This window comes from Herpailurus yagouaroundi, unplaced genomic scaffold (assembly GCF_014898765.1).
Source record: "Herpailurus yagouaroundi ecotype Mexico unplaced genomic scaffold, PumYag 141, whole genome shotgun sequence".
Taxonomy (NCBI): Eukaryota; Metazoa; Chordata; class Mammalia; order Carnivora; family Felidae; genus Herpailurus; species Herpailurus yagouaroundi.
Window position 1 is genome coordinate 14,647,080 of NW_024412396.1, and position 23,249 is coordinate 14,670,328.

Consider the following 23,249-nt stretch of genomic DNA (forward strand, 5'->3'; position numbering starts at 1 on the left):
TGCAGCTATAGCGTCACACCGAGGACTGGGAGCGGGGAATTGTAGACCTGAACGAGGTTGCAGAAGGTATTTGGGTTGGTGATTGGAACTGTGGTCCACTGAGTGTTAGCATCTGAAGACTGTCTTGGTTCTTAGATGTTGCTTATCAGTGATGGTAAGAGGAAACATAGTTAAATGTTAAGAGTTTTAGAAGTTAAATTTTTAAATTAAAAGTTAAAATTTTAACATGGCGCTGTGAAATGGTCTGCAGAAAGGTCGGGGATACAGCAGTGCCCACACCTGCTTCTAAACATTGGAAAACTGTTTCACATAGAATTGTCATACTTAGAACATTACAACCTTGTAGAATCTACAGGGTTGTTTAAAACTTACACAAATTAACGTCACTAATATTTCATGCGAGGGAGCGGAGGATAGAAAAGAACAGTAAGATGCTTTACTATGCCTCATTTACTATCAAGGGAATGACGTTAATTACTTTAAATCTGCAAAATAATTATGTCAAGTTTTAAAACGCGCATCAGCTGCTATTCTCTGGGTGATACTGTAGAGACGCTCACCCTAAAACTTTCAAAGTGAGACACTGTCAATACAATTCTAACCCTTTAACCCAAGTAATTGCCTGCAACACAATCTTTGGAATTAGAAGGAAGGCATAAATCCGAATTGAAATTTGACAGAGTATTATTCATCAGATTTATTAAAACATATTTGAAGGACTTTCAATCTTATAGTCAGAGTCTAACATTAAAAAGTTTTGTTGTCCAGTTGAAGAACACAAATTTTAGAAGAATTTTTAATGTTAAGCTCTATTCAAAAACAAAACACATCAGTGTAGAGATAAGGGATGAGGGATTTAAAATTCTTAATTCTAATAGTCTAATGCATCTACAGTAGAGAAAGCAAAGGTGGAAACTTGCACAATATGTATTCTTCAGTTTTAGAGTAGGCTGAATGAAAAGAGCAGAATAGGCATCAAGAAAGTGGAATAGGGGCAGTAGGGATAAAAGAACGCCTTTGACCTGTCCCTTGGGAGCCTCTTAATTAGGCTTTCATTTCCAAAGATCAGGAGGCTTGACAGGATCTTGAGAAATCCTGTCTGTTTCCTTGTTCACAGCAAGATATACAATTTATAATCCAGCCTATGTCTAGAAACATCCAGAGAAAGATTTCACAATGTGTAATCCCAAATTGAGCAACCTTCCGTACCTAACTCATCTCCATACCTAACCTAAAATCACGATTCTTTGCAATGCTAGCATTTTTTGCCTTAGGTCTCTTTTCAAGGAGAATATAAGAGGGTAACTAGAAATTTTTGTTTTGTAACAAATTAGCAACCAGTTTCAGATCATTTCTTTTCATCTAGGTGTGAACATTTTGTTGTTGTTTTGTTTTTGTGTTTGTTTTTTCCCCAATATTCAGGACACTGGTAGGAAACACAGTTGGGACCACGCTTTGTATATTATAAGAATAGCATCTTTAATTAGGTACTGCTCATTCCTGTCCATGCCATCACTGATTTTGAAATTTCAAGTTTTACTTGTTCCCTTATTCCTCTATTATAGAATTTATAGCCATTTGATTTTTATGTATGTTGTCTATTTAACTCTGTTTCAATATCCAAACTTACACTTATATCTTAGTACTGCTTAATGAGATAATAGTTGGAATTTAACTCTTTTGTGCATTATTCCTACTTTCCAGGGATCTTTCTTACTCCTTCCTGATGCTTATTACCTTCAGTTTGGAAATTTCTTATTTTCTTCTATTTATTTTAAATAGGCTGAAAAGATGTGGATTTCCTTGGGCTAACTTTAAATAGAAATACGTAGATAGTGATGTATAACAAAAAATATGATGAAAGCTATGACATTTAGAAAGGGAATAAAGAAAAAAATTTTCTCATTATAGAAGGCTAATTATAGTTTATAAAGTGGGATGCTGCAAAATCTGCTGCCTGACAGAAATGATTCAAAGTGTTGTTCTTTGTGTTACCAACAGAATTAGAAATACTGTCCTGCAAGTTTATGCTAAGAATCAGTTGAGAGGATAGAAAGTATAAATGAAATCTGGACTATCCATCTTATCAACAAAAATATGCTTTATGAAGAGCCTTAAAGGCACAACTCCATTAAATAATCCAGTGCACAGCAAAATGCCTGTAGTATTATACATGCTCAACATGTTTGTTCAATGTACATAGTACAAATTTTAACTAATGCAGCAAAAGAAAAATAAACGTTATTTATCTTCTCTGCTTCCCCATCACCTGATGGATAAGTGCAAGTTCCTTAGAATGGCATCTTAGTCTCTTCTCATGATCTGGCCTTTGCCTAAATTCGCAGCCTCATTTTCTGTCACAAACCGTCTGGTGCTAATGCTCCTGAAACTGCTTTTAGTTCTTTAGAACTTTACTATTTTTGTCTCCATGTTTTTTATTTATGCCCCCACCTCAGTTTATAAAACTCCTATTCCTCTTTCAAACTATGGCTCAGAAATCTCTGATAAGTCTTCCCTCAATTCTCATGAAGAGTTTATCTTTTCTGCTAAACTGCTCCTGCAACTTGTATATACTTTTGATTATTGTATTTATCATATTGATATTGAAATTTCCTTGACTAAGAGCCTGTCTCCCCATTGAGCCATGACCATTTATCATGTTTGTGTATTTAAGGTTCAGTATAGTACCTGTATGTCAGGTACTATACTAATTAATCAGTATATGCTTGTTAAGCTGAATTTATTTGCCTATCTAGAGTGAACAGATATGTAAATGGGAAAAAAAAACCTACAAGCTTCTATACTTGAGGGGAAATTGTAACTCATAGTAAGAATGATATGCAAATTCATTTCAAATAACAAAGCATATCTGTTTATCCTCTTCTAGAATAATGCCAATTTCAAAGTGCTCAAATTTTTCTTAATGAATAAATATAGCTAGCCTCCATAAACATTCTCATGAATGTTAGCCATACCAATTAATTGTACATTCTATGTGCCAGACACTATGATCAGCATAGGCAATATAAAGATGAATCAGGCAAAGACTCTCAAAGAGCTCCAATATTACTGGGCTAGGTATATATGTAAGCAAACAACTATGATATAGTGTGACAATGATCATTTTAGAAGTATGTATAAGATAATACAACCAGTTAATTCCTTTGAGGAAATGTTTGGGTTCAGTGTCAGGAGAAGCTCTAAACTGATATAGAATGTGGATTGAGGCTCAAATGATGAGTATAAATTCTCAATTTAGATAAAGCATAAGCAGCAACTTGAACATGCTTGGTGTGTTTTGGGAGGATATACTGAATAGAGAAGGATGGCTGAGCCAGCATTTCCCAGAGTTTGTTCTGCTGAATACTAGTTCTGTAAGATGCTTCTTTCAACAGAAGTTTCCATGGCCAAACAAGTTGGAGTAATGTTGACTAATTGTGTTGCCATGTCATGAAATGGGTCACAGTATTCCACTTCCCATTAGCAAGGAGTTCACACTACGATCAGGTCGAGGCACAACGAAACAAATTCCAGAATCCTACCTTTGAGGATTTGTTTCCTGGGACTCTCCATAACAATTTCTGAATCAGTCAAGATTTAGTTAGAAAATAGAAACCATACCTGTTACTTGAACAGAGAAAATGTTAGTAAAAATGTTATTAGGGTACATTGTTAACTCAAAAGATACCAAGAAACAATAATATATCACAATTAGCAAATTCAGGAAGCAACTAACCCCTCTAGGGCTGGGGAAGCAAAGTGAAGAGTTTGGAATTATTAAGATTTAGAGCTTAGGGGAGCATTCCTGTGGAGTTACTCAGAGAAGGAGATGGTGCTCAGCTGGGACTGGTGTCTTAAGAGGCAGGGATGTGATTAGGCTGATTTGGCAAGTGTTTAAAACTGCAAACAGAGCATCAAAGCACTGTAGTACAGCACCTTGCAGTCTAATATACATGTAATTGGGATCCCTAAAGGAGAATAGAGAGAGATTGGGGCCGAAGAAACATTTCAAGAGATAATGACTGAGAAAGTTCCAAAAAATAATGAAAGTATCAAACGACAGATCCAAGAAACCAGGCAACTCCAGTATTGATTGTATACTGCTATATAACAAATTACCCCAAAATTTAGTGACTTACAACAACAAAAAATTCTTGTCTCCTAGTTTCTTTGGGTCAGAAATTCAGGAGTGGCTTTGGTGGTTCTTTCACTCACTGGGGAGAAAGCAGAAGTCATAGTGCCTTTTAGGACCTAGTCTCTCAAGTCACACAGTGCCACTTCCATCTGATTCTTTTTGTTATAGCAAGTTATGATGTTTGGCCCATACTCAAGAGGAGAGAAATTAGGTTCCACATCTCTATTTCAAATATGAAGGAGGGGCACCTGGGTGGTTCAGTTGGTTAAGCGTCTGACTTTGACTCAGGTCATGATCTCTCTATCTGTGAGTTCAAGCCCCATGCTGGGCTCTGTGCCGACAGCTCAGAGCCTGGCGCCTGCTTCAGATTCCCTCTCTCTCTGCCCCTCCCCTGCTTGTGCTCCGTCTCTCTTTCTCTCAAAAATAAACACTAAAAAAAATATGAAGGGTAAATAAAGATTGTTTTTATGTAAACAAAATATAGTTCCTATAGTACAGCAGACCTACATTATAAGAAATATTAAAAAACTCTTTAAGGCAAAAATACCACAATACCAGAAAGAAATTTGTGTCTACACAATGAAATGAAGACCTTAACCAATAGTTAAAATAAAGTAACATATAAAAGACATCTTTTCCTTATTTTTATTTGTTATAAAGGTAACTAACTATCCAAAACAAAAATAATGGCAAATTTATTGTGGATATAGCATACATAAGAGGAATGTATAACACAAATCGGGAGGGAGCAATTGTAAGTGTACACTTGTAAGGTTTCTCCATTGTACATGGTGCAATATAATATTATATGAAAGTAGACTGTGATAAATTAAAGATGTAAATTTTAAGCCCTAAGGTAACTACTAAAATATTTTTAAAAGAAATATAATTAATAAGCTAATAATGGAAATATGAAGGAATTATAAAATAATTAATTTTAAAATGTCAGAAAAAAAGAAACAAAAAAGATGGAGCAAATAGAAAATAACTAACGGTAATAGTTTTTAATTCAACCATATTAATAGTTACATTAAATGTAAATGATATAAACTCAAATTTACAGGCTAATTAAAAACCAAGTTCTAATTATATTCTGACTGAAAGAAACTCACTTTAAATATAAAGACAGAGATAGCTTAAAGGTTAAAAGATGAAAAAAATACCATGCAAGTATCCATAAAAATAAATCTTGAAATATTAAAATGACTATTTTAATATCAGACAATGTAGGTATCCTAAGAGCAATATGTAATGTTAGAGGGCCAATTTACCAAGAAGCTTTAACAATATTGTTTGTGCAGCAACAACAGTTCTTCAAAAGTGTTTCATATTATCAGAAAAAACTAATAGAACTGAAAGGAGAAAGATATAAATCCACAATTATATTTGGAGTCTTCAACACTCTTCTCTTAATAATTGGTAAAAAAAATAAAATAAAAAACCAGTATGTGGGTTGGTACATTTGGTAGAGATACACTAAGTAAAAGAAAATGACTCATTCAAGAGAGGAAAGACACATTTAGCATTTCTTCTTTTATTTTATTATAGTTATGAATCACCTTATTTTTATAAATACTTTACATTAAAAATATTTTTTTCTTTGAAAAAGTCATATAAATCAAGCTTTACAAATTCAATCCCACTTTCTCCCCCTTTGACTTGTAATTTAATTTCAGAGGTAGTTAGTCTTCATTTCTAATTCATTTTTATAAGTCAGTAGTTCCAAATGTTTAAGATTTTTGTTTCTCAGTAAATGTACAAAATCTATATAAAGAAAATTGTAAAACACTTCTGAGAAACACTGAATAGACTTGAACAAATTAAAAGACCTACATTCTTGGCTAAGTATTAAACATTATGAGCTTGACAGTTCTTTCCATATGAATGTATAAAGTTGATACAATCCCAATACAAATATCGAACAAAAATTTTTCTGGACCTGGAAGGTTCATTTTAAAGTCAATATGGGGGCACCGGGGTGGCTCAGTCACTTAAGCATCCAATTCTTGATCTTGGCTCAGGTCATGATCCTGCAGCTCATGAGTTTGAATGGCCCTCATGGAGCACTTTTCTGGCAGTGCAGAGACTGCTTGGGATTCTCCTTCTCCCTCTCTCTCTGCCCCTCCCCTGCTTGCTAGCTCTCTCTCTCAAAATAAATAAACATTAAAAAAAATCTTTAAAAAAGTAAAGTTAATGTGGAAAAATAAACAGACAAGAATAGTCAGGAAAATCTACACACGTACAAAATTATTATTGAGCTTTCAGCTTTTAATATATTTGCTGGACAAAAAAATCTTGAGTATTTTTGTCTTTCAATACTTTAAAGATGTGTCTCCATTATTTTTTGGCTTGCATGGTTTATTGAGAAGTTTGCTGTATATGTCTCTTTCTTCCTTTGGCTACTTTTAACATTTTTCTTTTTATAGCTGGTTTTCAGCAACTTGTTTATGCTGTGCCTTGTTTTTTTGTTTTTTTTTTTTATTACTATTATTTTTGGGACAGAGAGAGACAGAGCATGAACGGGGGAGGGGCAGAGAGAGAGGGAGACACAGAATCAGAAACAGGCTCCAGGCTCTGAGCCATCAGCCCAGAGCCTGACGCAGGGCTCGAACTCACGGACCGCGAGATCGTGACCTGGCTGAAGTCGGACGCTTAACCGACTGCGCCACCCAGGCGCCCCTGCTGTGCCTTGTTTTTATTCTACTTGGAGTTCATTGAACTTCCTCGGTCTGTGGGTTTGTAGTTTTCATCAATTGGGGAAATTTTAAATTTTATTTCTTCAAATATTTTTTTTCTATTACCTCTTCTCTCTATTTTCCTTTTGGGATTCTAGCTATATATCTGTTAGGCCACCTAATATTATCTCAGAAGTCTATTTATTTCTTTTCCAGTCTTTTTCTCTTGATGCTTCAGTTTGGATAATTTCTGTTGTTGTGTCTTCAAGTTCACTGGCATTATCTCTGAAGTGTTTAATTTGTTCTAAATCCCATCCATTGTATTTTTCATTTCTTATATTGTACTTCTCTAGAAGTTCCATTTGAGTCACTGTTATATCCTCCACATCTCTCCTCATCATGTCATGTTTCCTCATATTTTCTTAAATATACAGAGTATATTTATATTAGCTATTTCACATATCATTGTTAGTTACATCATCTCTTAATTTTGTGTCTGTTTCTACTGATTTTCTTATGGTTATCAGTCATATTTTCCTGATTTTTTGGTTACCAGACATTTTACACAAATATTACATAAATTTTACATTGTTGGTTTGTGGAATTTGAAGCATTCATTTAAATAGTGTTTTATTTTGAAATGCAGTTAAATTACATGTAATAAGCTGCTTTTGAGGTTTGGTTTTAAGTTTTGTCTTGGCAAGTTTAGAATAGCCATAGGTCAGGGCTAATTTAGCCCCACAAGGAAGGTAATACCTATTCTGAGTGTTCTAGTTAATGTTCCTTGCATTGCAAGAGCTTTTCACTCTTGTTGGTGAAAACAAACTATTCTTATCCCCAGCCCTCTAATGAGCACTGGGAATTGTTCTGCCTATTAGTTTCAAGTCTTGAGTACTTTCCTCTCACATGTACCTGGATCAATACTCAAAGATTCTAGGATACCCCTCTATAGATCTCCAGAACTCTCTCTGCAGAGCTCCCTTTTCTCTGATACTCTGTCCCACAGACTCTTAACTGCCTGGACTCTGCAAACTGATTGCTGTCTCTTCAACCCAGTGAGACAAAGACTTTACTTGCATTCCATCTTCCTGACCTGCAGACTGGAAACTGTCTATAGGCAGCAAACTTGTACAATTACTGGGCTCAACTTGTTTGTTTCCTTTCCCTCAGGGATGACAGTTCTATACTTTCTATTATCTAATATCCAAAAAACGGTTGCTTCTTTTTTGTGTTTTTGCTTCCCACCCCCCACCCCCCACCCCCCACCTAGTCATTTAAGTGGGAGGATAAATCTTGCCCCTTGGTCAGATGTAGCGGTCTGCCACTGCTTCAATTAGGCCTTTTGATTCCCTTATAGTTCATGCAGTGGTTGTGACACTCGGCACAGGTAACATCCTCCAGAACTGGGAAAGCCAAATTTATGCTAAGCCATTAGTACTATCAGGGCTACATTTTCATAAGAGAGGGAGAAGGTGTTGGTCAAAGCACAGATAATTCCCAGATGTCCCTGACAATGACTCAACCTCTAATATTCTACTGTTCTTAGAAGTTCATTCTCTGACTCTGATTTAACACCACTTAAAAGAGTGGTTCTGCTACTAAGTTTGCTTCAAGAACTACAATTACAAGTCCACTTCTCCAAACATCTTAAAGCAAAGATCTGTGAGCGTTAAACTTTCTGTATGCCTGAAAAGTCTTTATTTTGTCATCATTCTTGAGTGATAGTTTGACTTGTCAAAGGTTTCTAGGTTCCAAGTTTTGTTTTCTTTTTCCTCAATACCTTGAAAGTATTTTTCTGGTCTTGTATTTGTTTGTTTTCCTAGTACCAGTGTTACTAATGAGAAATCTAATGACAGTATTTTCTCATTTTTTACAGTATTCTGTGTTTTCTCTGTGGAAGCTTGTCAATATCCTTTACTTTTCACAAGCTTCACCATGAGTTCAGATATGAGTTTTTTTTAACTTAATTTTGATCAGCATTTGACAAAATTTTAAAATTCTGCCAAATTGCTACTCATTTTAGGTTAACGTATTGTATTGCCCACCTACCATTCTATTTTTTCCTCCTGAAAATATGTAATATGAATGTCATTTTTTTATATTTTGTTTTTCTTTTTTAAATTTTTTTAATTAAAAAAATTTTTTAATGTTTATTTATTTTTGAGAGAAAGAGACAGAGAGCAAGCAGGGGAGGGGCAGAGAGAGAGGGAGACACAGAATTTGAAGCAGGCTCCAGGCTCTGAGCTGTCAGCACAGAGCCCGACACAGGGCTCAGACTCACGAACTGGGAGATCATGACCTGAGCTGAAATCGGACACTTAACCGTCTGAACCACCCAGGCACCCCATCTTTTATATTTTTTCTTATATCTTGGTGATGGGGGCTTTCCTCAGTTCCATCTTTCTTCATTAATTTTCTTTTCATTTATATTTGGTCTGCTATTTAGCCCATCTTCTGAGTTTTTTTAATATAAAATATAGTTTTTATTTCTAAAATGTCTGGTTATTTTTCTTAACTACTAAGTAATTGTGTGTTTTATCATCTGTTTTTATTTGTTTGTTGATCTCTTTTATCTCTTTGAACATATTAAATATATTCATTTAATATCTTACTGTACTAAGATAGCAACTAGCTGTTTTCTTTCTTCACCAGAGAACGTAGTGAGATGAGAAAATGAAAACACATTTGAGGGCTTCTGTCTTTAACATTGAGGGGGATGCAAAGAAAACTTTTTATAGATTTTTTTAGGATTGTAAAAATAGGATTGTTCTCAGAGGCAAGAACATTGACTACATAAAATCAAATCCCTTCTAATCCTGTCGCTGCTTCTAGTATTTGGTAAATGTAATCTTGCCATCTATTCTAAGAAATTATTCTAAAACACACAGAGTTTTGGGGTGCCTGAGTGTCTCCAACTCTTGGTTAAGCATCTAACTCTTGGTTTTGGCTCAGGTGATAATCTTGCCACTTGTGAGTTCAAGCTCTGTGTCGGGCTCTATGCTAGCAATGCAGAGGCTGCTTGGGATTCTCTCTCTCCCCTCTCCCTGTCTCCCTCTCTCTGCCCCTCCCTTGCTTGTGCTCTCTCTCTCAAAATACATAAATAAATTAAAAAAAAAAAGTTTTGAGCATAAAGATACCCAAATACCCTTCTATTTATACATGTTTAAAAACTAGAAGTATCTTGTGCATTCAGTCAAATGATACTTAAAGACTCAAAATGGGAACATGGTTGTTATAATGTCAAAAGAAAAAGATAGGATAATAAACTGTATAGATTGTTAACTCGAATACTGGAATGATGCATAGAAAAAAGACTGAAAGGAAATTCACCAAAATACTAACTGTGATTGGTTTAGAGTAGGTTTTTTTTGTATACTTTCCTGACAATTTTTCCTATAATTTTCTGTGATGACTGAATTGCTTGAAAAATCAAGGAAATGGGAAAAAAAATCAATGGTCTAGTGACTTAACTTACAAGTTGTTCAAATCAATTGAGACAGAGTAAGTGAAAGCATGTTGTAAACTATAAAATGAAGTAATAAGCTAAATTATTGTTATTAGCAATAACTGAAGGGTAATATAATTCATCTTTTGAACTCTTCCTATAGAGAGCTCTCTTTTCGGTCAATTTCATCTAATTTATTTTTGTCAATACAAATGGGGTAGCAGAACACTTCGAAAATCTCCCTGAGGATAATAAACTATATTACCTTTTTTGTTATTGCTTTGAACTCTTACCATGATGATAATAAACAAAGCCCCTTAAGCTGGTTTTACCTCCTGCTCTTGTACCCAGGCAACAGCAGTATCCCCTTGAAAAAAAAAAAAGATAAAACTATTGAGATTTAAAATACAGTTTTACAACTTTCTCTAAAAGGTGAGTTAGTTAAATCACGGGGGAAGAAAATACCAAATTTACAGGAACAAACGTGTGTTTATTTTTTTTTTTTTAGTGTTTTTATTTATTTCTGAGACAGAGAGAGACAGAGCATGAGTGGGGGAGGGGCAGAGAGAGAGGGAGACACAGAATCTGAAGCAGGCTCCAGGCTCTGAGCTGTCAGCACAGAGTCCGACGCGGGACTCGAACTCACACACCGTGAGATCATGACCTGAGCTGAAATTGGTCGCTGAACCGACTGAGCCACCCAGGCACCCCACAAACGTGTGTTTATTAAGCAACACGTTAACTGCAAGGGATTTCATATGTAGATTATCTATAATTTGAATGCAATTTTCTAAATTTTTTTTAATGTGAGTGGTTTCAAAGTCTTTTGGTATTTAATAACATGTGCTATTATTAACACAGTTGTTAAAGTGCAGATGTTTTCTTCAGTGCCTGGCCCTTTCAAGATATTGCCCAGGAGAATGTTATTACTTACAATTGAACTACTTCTGGACCTCATGCCTTCCTTCCTCCTCAGTACCAATTATGTATCTGATGCTTTGGTAGGCAATGGAGATCCAACTATGAACAGGAGATACAGATCCATCCTTGGGTTTTATGGAGTCTAGTCACACAAGTATTTGAGTGTCTGGTGTGTACCTAGCTCTATCCTGAGAATTTCAGGGTTCCCAAAGGAAAAATACTCCATATACTGAAGAGCCTTTTAGTTCTTGAATGATGTTTTTTTGACCACTGCATAATAGCTTCCTTGGACTACCTACCTGGCCTCTGAACGAGAGGAATTGAAAATAGCCAGAATCAGTCAGCTTCTGTCCATCTTAGACTAGGAACCCCTCTACACTGAAGAAAATCCAGGTGTCAGAAAATTGATTTAAAATAAAAGATACTAATTCTGCCACAGAGTTTTAGAATTGTGATGTATTCAATCCTATCACTTTTTGATAAGCTAATGCAGTTTTGCCATATTTTCTTATGGTCATTTCAGATATGCAGACACATGGGATATATAAATTCTGACTAGACAATGAGCAGCATAAATGAATGTGCTAATAGCTAAACCAGTAGAGGCTGTTCTTTACTTTGTGTAGATTTAATGTCCTCTGGAAGGATCTCCAATTTATTTTTAAAAAATGATTTCTAAGGCTTATAGTATGGGATTGCCCAAATCTCACAATGGTAAAGTAAATGTTATTTATTTAATATTAATTTTATTACATCTTGCATTTAATACTTGTATATTTTTATGAAAGTTTAGTATAGAATTTTATCATAAGAGGATACTTCTGTGGACATTCATATATAAATAAAACAATTCTAAGACTAGTTTACTCATCAGCTATTTCAGAAGTCATGTTAAAATGTGATATTAGAATAGGACAGTTTACAATATAGTTCTAATTCATTTTTTATGGATTAAGAATATGAGAGAAATATCATGTAACACCATGTTATTTGGAGGAGACAGGGCTTGCTTATAGGGAAATGAGAAGCTGCATTTTGCATTTATTAAACCCCTATCTTTCTGCCATGCCCTCATCTTTAGTCACTACCCTACCCTACCCTATGTGTTTCCCTGATCCTTTTCCTGTCCAATAGAGAATTTTGTTCAAGTAGTATTCTTGGAGAACGTCATAACACTATGTGTACCCCTGGCCCACTGCAAAATCAATCTAACCTACTCCAACTGGGTTCTCATTGCTGCTTGACAATCTTGATATTGATCTCCCATTTATTCCCCAGCACACTTCCCTTAGAAGGTGCTTCAGATCTTTCTGCTCACACATCTGATTCACTACTTACCCTTTCCATTCTCACCAGATAATATCCATCCAACTTTACTGAGAAATTTACAGGTAACTAGTGCTGTTTAATTTTTCCTTATCTCTACCTTCAAGCAGCAAACTTTTATTATCAACCATGTGCCGGGCTCTATGCTTGTTCCTGGCACATAGTAGGTGCTCAATAACTGTTGAAATGAATCTATGTGTTGATGAAAAGATAGGTCTAGGGGCTGAGATACTTTACATAGAGGAGGAGTACAGAATGGAAGGGCACAATAGGTAATTTTGACCTTGGATGTTCTTAGTAAAGAAGGATGGTTTCCTATTGCAAAGAAAGAAGAGTTTTGTTTTTGGTTTTGTTTTTTTATTTCCAGGGCTAAACTCTTCTTACCATTCCTTTCTTCTTCCTCTTTGAAAGTGATTCAGCTCTCTCAAAGAAGGACAACTTCATTATATCTAAACACACCTCTCTGAAACCCATCACCATCATCAACAACTAAAATTCTGACCCTACTGACTATAACCATCCCATTTTCATACTTACCTTTTGTATAAGTGCTCTGCAATTACTATAGTATACTTATTTCCTTGTCACCCATGTTGTCCTCTTGAATTCATTTTGTCTTTTTTTTTTAATGTTTATTAATTTTTGAGAGACAGAGACAGAGTGTGAGCAGAGGAGGGACAGGGAGAGGGGGACACAAACAGAATCTGAAGCAGGCTCCAGGTTCTGAGTTGTCAACACAGAGCCTGATGTGGGGCTCAAACCCACAAACCATGAGGTTATGACCTGAGCTGAAGTCGGATGCTTAACCGACGGAGCCACCAGGCGCCCCGTATTTTGTCATTTTATTATTCCCATTTATACCAACTAAAATCTCGCCTACTTTTTTTTTTTTTTAATCTCACCTATTTTTTAAGACTCATCTCTCACACCAAACATTCTCTGGCCCCTGTAACTGGAAGCTCTCTTGAGAGAACCAGCATTGTCTGTTCTGCTCCTATGATATATATCCTAACCTGCCTTTTACTTCTGTGCAATGCCATGGGTTTCATTTCTATAACATAGGGTTCAATAAACATTGGTTGAATGAACATAGATAAATTGAATACCTTACATGGGGATGGCAAAAGAAAAAATAGTTAATCTTTTTACAAAATAAACTTTTTTCTTTAATCACTCTAATAAACAATTCATTTTAAATACTATTTCTATCCATGTCTCGCCACTCCAGTGAATGAAGATGAAATTGTCAGCAATTTGGCCAGCTTCAGTTTTAAGCTAGCAGGATGTTATTAGAAATGGTGATAGTGGTATAGCCATAGTTCCCTGTGTTTATTGTTGGAGGAAACTAATGCTTTATATCAAATATGTTACTAAAGTCTAGATTTCTCCAATGAAACTTAAAGGGAATTGTGAGGCACCTCTGAATGACAGGTTTCTGAACCAGTTCCAAGGTGGATTCTGAAGACTACAAATGGGAATTTTTGGTTTGCTTTCAAATAGTTCTGATATTCTTCATTTTGTCATGTTTTTCAGCTGCTACTGGTTATCACTGCACTTTATCAAATAGCATCCCCATTTCAATTGAGAATGAAGAGGTTCTTGGATAAAGAACTTATAAAAATCAGGTACAATAATAAAGTCATGGATGATTCTTGGAATTTGCTAAAATGAAATGCTGCATCTAAGTGCAATATAAGTGCAACATCTTAGCTACATAAGATCATTATCATAAAGTAATCATCATGATTAAAAAAAAAAAACCCTAATTGAATCATTATTCTTTCCAAAAGATCAGAATTCTGAGAATACTACTCAGAAGCTCTCAAACTTAATATGGAGCAGGAAATATTGCGATGAGTCCTCAAGAGTGAGAAATAAAAAACAGTTGTGCTGTTCTTTCATTGTGCTTTTTAAATTTCATTATTCATAACTATATAGTACTTATGTATGGTGAAGAATGTAGTCAGAGGGGAATGCATCTGTCAGAATCTTAGTATATAAAAAAGAATAGAAGTAAAAACAAAATAAGCATACTCAGTAAGTTATCATATGTCATATTTGAAACTTGAGCTATATATTCTTTTTTGAAACAAGGATAATAAAACAATAAATAAAATTTTTAAAGTGTGTACTTATGCTATAACTAAATAAAAGAAACTTGTAAGCAGGTGAATAAAGCTAGATCTATGATTTCTTATTTTGACTCCCTGGACAATACCAACAGCAAAATAATGCCCAAAATATGCGTATCCTTTTGTAACTGTATCTACAAGGATACAAATGATATTTTAATATTCAATGAGAAATATTACATATATAAAAGTTATGGAAATCTAACACTAAATTTTGTGGTGGTTAACATTTTAGTAGAGTCTGTGGTCAGTATAAAATTTTAAAATAATGTATAGAGTTTGAAAGTATGATGGATACCAAAGACGAGAAAGAAAAGAAATTGTAGACAATTCAGTAAGAAGACGTTTGAAGGATCTATTTAGCTTGATTTTTTTACCCAGCAGATTAAAAAGTGAAATGCCTAATTTTATATATTTATGGATTATATTTTAAGATGCTTTAATTTAGTCATTCTGTTTTTCAGTCTTCTCATATCTTGACATTGATTCCCATATTGACCTAAGTAAGCTACTACATCAGGCATAGTCTGATGTAGTAAACCTTAGTGCCTTAAAACATGACAAGTTTTTGTTTCTTGCTCCTGTTACATGTACATCATTAGTTGGCTGGGGACTCTCCTGTACATTATCCTCATTTAGAGACTCTGGCTGAAGAGGGGGTCTACCTACACTGTTTCACAATTACTGTGGAAAAGAAAAAGTAAAATGGAAAATAAGCACAAAATATTAAAGCTTCTCCCTAAAAGTGATGTTTTGTTACTTCTGATCACATTACTTGACTAATGCAAAGGATATGGCCATGCTAACTTCAAATGGGATCAAGAATGATAGTCCCCTCATGTGCTCTGAAGGAGAAAGGCCAGACTTACTTAGTATACTAATGAGTTCTATACTCATCTAGAAAGGACTGGAGATGGCAACTCTTTTAATTCATTCTCTGTTCAAGCCAGATTTGAGTGTTGCTTCCTTTTCTAGTTGTAGGACGAGAAGGATATTGATGGATGATAACTTTCTTCAAAGGAAGAAATGTAAGAGAATATTATATGGAGCATTAGGATTAACTTTTATTCTTCACTCATTTGTGTATGGACTTATTTCTTCTTTAGCCCCCAAGGAGGCTATAATTTGTCAGGAAACATAGGTCTGGTCTCCATGAAACAACTGGAGGATGAGGCAGACTATCATATCATTCCAGTGAATGGTTTATAGGCCACAAAATAAAATCAAAAAGGTAGGTGAAATTAAGGAAAGATAAGTGTTAAGTGAGTTAAGAAAATTTCCTTGAAGAAGATATATCATTAGATGGACATGAAATATTAGGTTTAGTTTAATCAAAAGAAGGAAAGAAGTTATTTCTTTTTTTTTTTTTTTAACGTTTATTTATTTTTGAGACAGAGAGAGACAGAGCATGAATGGGGGAGGGTCAGAGAGAGAGGGAAACACAGAATCTGAAACAGGCTCCAGGCTCTGAGCGGTCAGCACAGAGCCCGACGCGGGGCTCGAACTCACGGACTGCGAGATCATGACCTGAGCCGAAGTCGGCCGCTTAACCGAGTGAGCCACCCAGGCGCCCCGGAAAGAAGTTATTTCTAATAAGAAACACAGCAAGTAAGAAGCCAGAAATGAGAATGAGCAAGGAAGAAGGAGAGATGAGATTTGCTCAACTGGAGTAAAGGGTAAGATTAAAAGTTGAAATAGTACGTTAGGATTAGTTTTCTGTGAACTTGAACATGAGGCTATAACCTTTATATTTGACCTAATGGGAAGTAGTAAGAAACTGTGGATTCAGCTAAAGCCAGAATAAAAGAGTGTTTTAAATTGTAGGAGTTTTAAGGATACACCTGAAGGAAAAATTCCGAGGAAGTTATATTTTGTTACAAAAATGTTTTGAGAAAGCTGAAGACTGGGTTCCTGTTAGACTTTAAGTGTTTCAATCTGGTTGGTGAGATAGACCATGCCTTTGAGATAAAAGTAGTCTTTGGTTAAAATTTTCAAGTATAAATTTGGTCACTGATGGAAACTCTCTAGAAATAGTTAAGAAAAATTAATTCAGCTATCCAAAAAACTTTTGGTTATTCCACCTGGAGATAAAAGGTTGATTTAACTTATGTTACAATTATTAAAAAGACCCATACATATATCATAAGATATAAATATGCTACCTAATACCCTGTACCCATGTGCTACCTCGTAAAAGAGCATACTGTGTTTTCAAGTCTTGAAAAAATAAAAATTCATTGTGTCCTATATTAATTAAAGCATGAACCATAGTTTCATAGGAAAAGCATGGTTTTTAGAAGGAGACATATCTGGGTTCACATCCAAGGTGAGCTTGACAGAGAAGTAGAGAAGGCTAAACTACCCTAGCTTCTAGAGCCTCGAATTCCTCACCTATAAAATGGCAATAATAGGGGTACCTAGCTGGCTCAGCTGCTAGAGCATATGGCTCTTGATCTTGGGGTCGTGAGTTTGAGCCCCGTGTGTGGTTTTTTTTTAAATAAATAAGCAAATAAAATGTCAATAGTAATTGGATCTGCCTCAGAGTTGTCAATAAATGATGAAACATATATAAAGTAGCTAGATATAATAGGTATGGTAGCAGTGATGGCAATGATTATATAGAAGCAGCTACTTAATATTATTGAATTGAGTTGAGTTGAATTTAATGAAAATTTCCCGTCTTTATATTTGTAAAGATTATAAAATTAGTAAATCCTAATTATTAATGATTTATTCACTAAAATTTATTTCATAATTTTACTTGTATTCTAGAAATAAGTAAAAAGAAGAAGTAAAGAAGAAAATAAATGTTAAGTCAGAGAATTCAGTGTTCTATTTCTTAAGTGTTCATGATCCCTAATAGGTTTTATTCCACTTAACAGATGGCCACCCCAAAGGCAGAAACTTTCATCAGTGACTACTCCCTAAAACTGTTTGTGGTGAATAATACAATCCTATTTTTCAGATGAGGAAGCTATACAAAATAAGTAGAACTCAAGAAGTTAGTTGAAAAAGCAGTACTTTAACTCATGGCATTTGATTTATATCACTGTGTTGACTTTGTTGTTCCTCAGTAGTTTTATAGTACCTTGCCTTTTAGAGGAGAAGTTATGGTTATGAATGTCAGTGTTCAAACTGTACCCCAAGGACCACATTTAGTCAATCTAAGGTCCCTGAGGATTTGATCACTTCCCAAAGTTGTACTCCTGGTTCTTTCCCATATCTGCTGCATACACTGAGTATAGAAGATCTGAGAGTATGGTGATAAGTAAAATGAAAACAAAGAAATAAAATAGAAATTCATATTTAACAGCCTTAACAATCCTAAATCATGAAATTTTGATGTGAAATGGTCTTAAAGTAAAATTACTAAATTTTAACTTGAAAATATTATACACACACACACACACACATACGCATGCATATGCTAATGGGGCCTTTGGCTTAATTGAGTATTAAGGTCTGATACTTCCTCTAACTGGGTAGAGCAGTGCAGTATGGTACTAATGTCCTTAGCCTAAGCAGTTACAAAAAAATGAACAATGGTAATCGTTCTCAAGTATTTATTTTGGTGGTTCCTCAAGAGATAGTCCAGAGGTTCTGCCTTACTGGAGAATCATCTACCCCATTACCACGTTGACATCACTTAAAATGGAGTGTGTATGTATGTGTGTGTATAGAAAAAAATCACTTAAGGTGACAAAGTAAATTCAATTAGACCAGGTAAGTATTTTGGCCTGTATGTGAAGGGACTTTTGGACAAATGCATTTGACAAGCCACTGAGGAAAATAGACCTTTGTTATTAGATATGAGTGCTCTGTCTTACAAACAAACAAATCCATCCCTCCTAAAAATAAATAAATAGAAAAGGAAAGGGAAAAAACACCACAGCTTAAATGATAGGTTTTGTAAATGTTCTGCTATTTTACAGTTTTTCAATTGAAACCACAGTTTCCTTTTTCTTCTTTCTACTTTTATACACACAGCCTAGAAGATGGACGTTTGGCAAGCCATAATAGACTGCTCCTTTCCCAGGTATCTCCTGCTTGTTTCCTTTATCTGTGAATAGGAAATGGCTTAAAGGCACCTGTGTGATGAAGGTCCCAGGGGCAGCTGCCTGACTACTGAATGCCTGATTATGTGTTAACATGCTTTGTCAGATATTGGCAGAATCTGTTCTCTTCTTTTGCCTTTTCAGCAAGGGTACCATTGACAGGCTGGCTACCCATTTATAGAAATGTTGTCCATCAAACTGTGAGGAAGGACAATAGTGTTTTTCTGTGGCCAGTGACTGTGGGAAACTTTTCTTTGGCTATTCAGGCAATTTTTGTAGCTTGCTCTGAAGAGGAGAGACTGATGAGTGCAAAAAGTACAATTAAGCAAAGCCAGACTTCAATTGAAGGCTCTAGTGTAGTCTGCTGTTCTCCTTTTTTTTTTTTAATTTAGAAGGGGGGAAAAACCCTATGGGTTTTCATGTTGCTGTGTGGCATTCAGCAGGGGGCTATTACAATCCTAAATTTTTTTTCTAGACCACCTAATTCTAAGTTAAAATTAAATGTAATGAGAGCCACTTGGAGTTCTGAATATTTTAAAGCATAATTCCCACAGAAGGGATTCGACCTAAACTGCAGTGAGCATCAGTTGGCTAATTATAGCTGCATTTTATATTACAGCAGGTGTCAGATGCAGTCATCTCAATAAAGTCCACATAATACTCGGGAAATAACAAAGACTTTTCTTTGAATGTGGGTACTAATTTCTGCTAGGTGTCATATGAGCCTTGATACTTCTTATTGGCATTAACAAGAGCACTGCAGCACTCAGAAATGCTTTTTGCTTGGGATGAATTGATACTGTAAAGCACTTACCAGTCAGACTTGACAGATGTCAGTAGTTAATACTAATGTTGCAGAGGTCGGAATATAATGCAAAGAGTCTTATGTAAATACTCTTAGATGATGGGCTGGTTTTGAGAAGGCGCCTGAGCACTGCACCAACTCACTTAATGAAAGTTAAATAGATAGCAGTGGGGTATCTGCTTTTACTTTGGCTCCTGCTTTATTGCAAGTCCTCCAGAAGTGAAGGGCAGATGGTAAGGCAGTAAACTAGGTGAACAAATACACTGGACTTGGATAAGGACTTGTTATGTTCACAGCACTTTCCTTGAGCTTGTGTGGGTGATTCAAATTACTAAAGTTATAGGTCAAAAGCATGCCTGAAGATAAGAGCTCCTGTGTATATCCCACAGATAAAAAATAAATTTAATTTAGAAAATATGTCTGCAACTGAAAAACAATTAGACAATGGCATAGGCAAGACAAATGTCTCTTTAAAATCATGGCAATTGTTCCACACTGCTCCGTACTTTTAGGAGTTTTACGGTTTGTCTAACCTATTGTAATCACATTGGATCACAGCAAGTGAGATCAAAACAGAAGACCTATTAAAATCTTATTACAAAATATCGATGAGATAAGACAAATGTGAACTTTTTACACACATGCCATTCTGGGATCAACACTATTTATTTTAAATCTAATTCAGAGGTAACAAAGCAAAGAGAATTGTCCCTAATTATATCTCCCAAAACAGTTTCGGGTTCTCATTTTGGCAGGTTACAGTTTATGTACATCTCATAGCAAATTCTGTAGGGTGCTGTCAGCAATTAGGCAGAAATTGCCTTCAGTAATTTAATATTCATTTAGCATTGGTTCAATAAATGAATGAACACTGATAGGAGCAAAGCACTGTTAAGCCCAGAAATAAAATCTAAGGTAAAACAGAAGACACATTGTCCCTAGAGTGCTGACCATCAGTTCACAAAAACAATGTCCCTCATAGCTGTTTTGAAGATTTCTGTTAATTTTTGTTCAGATCATATATGTTCATGGATTTTGATAAGGTCCAGGACAAAATTGTGAAATAGTATGACAAGTTGCAGAGAAATCACTACAAAGGAGAACAAGTAATCTGCTAATGGCAATAGTTTCCTTATAATCCTCAATAATGTTCAAGTGTTTTTAATGCTTAAGCCTCAATCGTGAATAAAAATTTTATTTCTTATTTCTTCTTACATAAATGTAATGTTTATTACAGAAAGTTTAGAAAACAAATATAAGATACAGAAAAGAAAATAATCCATAATTCTATAGGGACTCATAACATTATTAATATTTTGGTTTCTTTCATGTTTACTCTTTATTCTTCATTTATATACATATAAAATGTATATGTACCTTCTTTTAAGGTGATTTATATTTATTTTGAGAGAGAGACTGAGCACAAGTGGGGAAGGGGCAGATAGAGAGGGAGAGAAAGAGAATCCCAAACAGGCTACACACTGTCAGCACAGAGCCTGATGAGGTGATCAGTCTCACTAACGGTGAGATCATGGCCTGAGTTGGAATCAAGAGTTGGACACTCAACCAACTGAGCCACCCAGGTGACCTATAACTATCTTTTGAAATAAACCTTATGGTATACTAAGAATATCTTTTTATACTATTGTGTGTTCTTTCACAATGCAATTTTTATTGATTACATAATATTCTACATAATATTCTAGTGTATGGATATACTATACTTTCTTTTTAAATTTACTATTGCTGTACATTTAGATTATTTCCAATCTTTGTTTTAAACTCTATTTTGTCCAATATAGGTATCGTTACCATGGCTTTCTTTTCACATCCATTTGCATGAAAAATGCTTCTCCATCTGGTCACTTTCAATCTGCATGTGTCTTTAGGTCTGAAATGAATCTCTTGTAGGTAGCATATAGATAGGTCTTGTTTTTTTATCCATTCTATCAACCTTTGTCTTTTGATTGGAGCTTTTAGTCCATTTACATCCAAAGTAATTATTGATAGGCATGTATTTATTGCCATTTTGTTACTTGTTTAATGGTTGTTTTTGTAGTTTTTTTCCATTCCTTTCTTCTCTTGTTCTCGTCTCTCATGATTAGTTGGCTTTTTTAGTGATACACTTGAATTCCTTTCTCTTTATTTTTTGCATCTCTATTACTGGTTTTTGATTCGTGGTTACCATTAGGTTTGTACATAATATCTTCTGTATATAGCAGACTGTATTAAATTGATGGTCACTTAAGTTTGAACCCATTCTTTACTCCTTTCCTCCCCCTGTTTTAGGTATATGATATCATACTATACACCCTTTTATTTTTTGAGTCCCTTGAATTATTTTTACAGATACACTTATTTTTACTGCTTTTGTATTTCCTACTTTTCATACTCTTATTTATGGTCTTTCCTTTCCACTCAAATGTCCCTTTAACATTTCTTATAGGGCTGGTTTAGTGGTCATGAATTCCTTTAACTTTTGTTTGTCTGGGAAACTATCTCTACTTCTATTCTGAATGATAGCCTTGCTGGATATATACATCTATTTAGCGAATGTTATTATGCTTGATGGTGTTGCTGAGTTCCCTAAGTCTGTTCTCATTTTCCATAATTTTTTTCTCTCATCTCTCATCTGTGGCCTTGTGGTATTCAACTTCTCTGTACCTCAATTTCCATGTCTGAAGAGTAGGAAACCTTATTATTAGCTATCAATTACTATCACAATTTACAATCATTGATCTACATTAGTTGAATTAATAATGCATAAGATGTTAAGAATATTATTTTAATAACTTTTTTTAGTGCCTACTATGTGCAGGATACTTGAAGGTGCTAAGAATTCAGCAGTGAACAAAAGAGATTTTTTTAAAAATCTCTGACCAAAAATGACAAAAAAAAAAAAAAACACAACACCCCAAAACAACACACACACAAAAGGGGGATAAGAAGGGATGGAGAATTCAATGTTAAATAGGATAGTGAAAGAAAGCCTTGCTAAAAAGATGATTCTTGAGCAATTATCTGAAGGAAGAGAGGGAGTAAGCCTTGCAAATATCTGGAGAAAGGGAGTTCTAGGCAGAGAGAACAGACAATGCAAAGGTCTGGGAAAAGATGCAGTGATGGATAATGTAAAAGAACTCTGATATGTAGAAACTCTGAAATGTATATGGGCCGTGGGTCATGACTACACAAAAACAACAGTGCTAAGTTAAAAATTCAGTTTAAAATGTTTAAAATGCTGTGAGATTAATTGCCGGCATGACAACATGAGTTGTTCTTCTGACTTGCTCCCCAGTGAAACTGGTCAAAACTGGTCAAAATTATTTTTAAAAACTGGTCAAAATTACAAACAACAAACAAAAACAGATTATTAAAACCTTTGGAAATGATCCTAATGCAAATAGCAAATGAAAAAAACATCCACTCAGGAAAATCTAAGTTAAAAAAAAGAAAAATAACTAGGTAAGAAAGGCAAGTGTATGGTATTTGAATCAGACCACTCCCTCTTTCTCCCCTCCCAAATCAGGGAGGCAGAGATTCCCCCCCCCCCCACCCCCCCACATACACTCCCCAGCTCTGAGCTGGAGGGCTTTCTTCCTGGGACTAGCAGGATCCTAGCATTTCTCACCCTGCCCCCAACTGCCTGTTGCTCAGGCTAATTCCTGAATGAGTTCAGGAAGAGTAGGGATCCCTTCTTGTGTCCAATCCTGCTTGTAGTAGAGAGGCTCTACCTTGGGAGTAGCATCCTAGAAGGG

General features: G+C 35.1%; 1 long non-coding RNA gene across 1 annotated transcript; it reads left to right on the top strand.

The window, feature by feature from the left end:
* Window positions 1-42: 42 nt before the first annotated feature.
* On the top strand, window positions 43-20,426 carry LOC121031664 (uncharacterized). The gene is made up of 3 exons (XR_005790830.1): window positions 43-154; window positions 14,036-14,127; window positions 18,622-20,426. It is a non-coding gene; the product is annotated as an uncharacterized LOC121031664 (long non-coding RNA).
* Window positions 20,427-23,249: the final 2,823 nt, after the last annotated feature.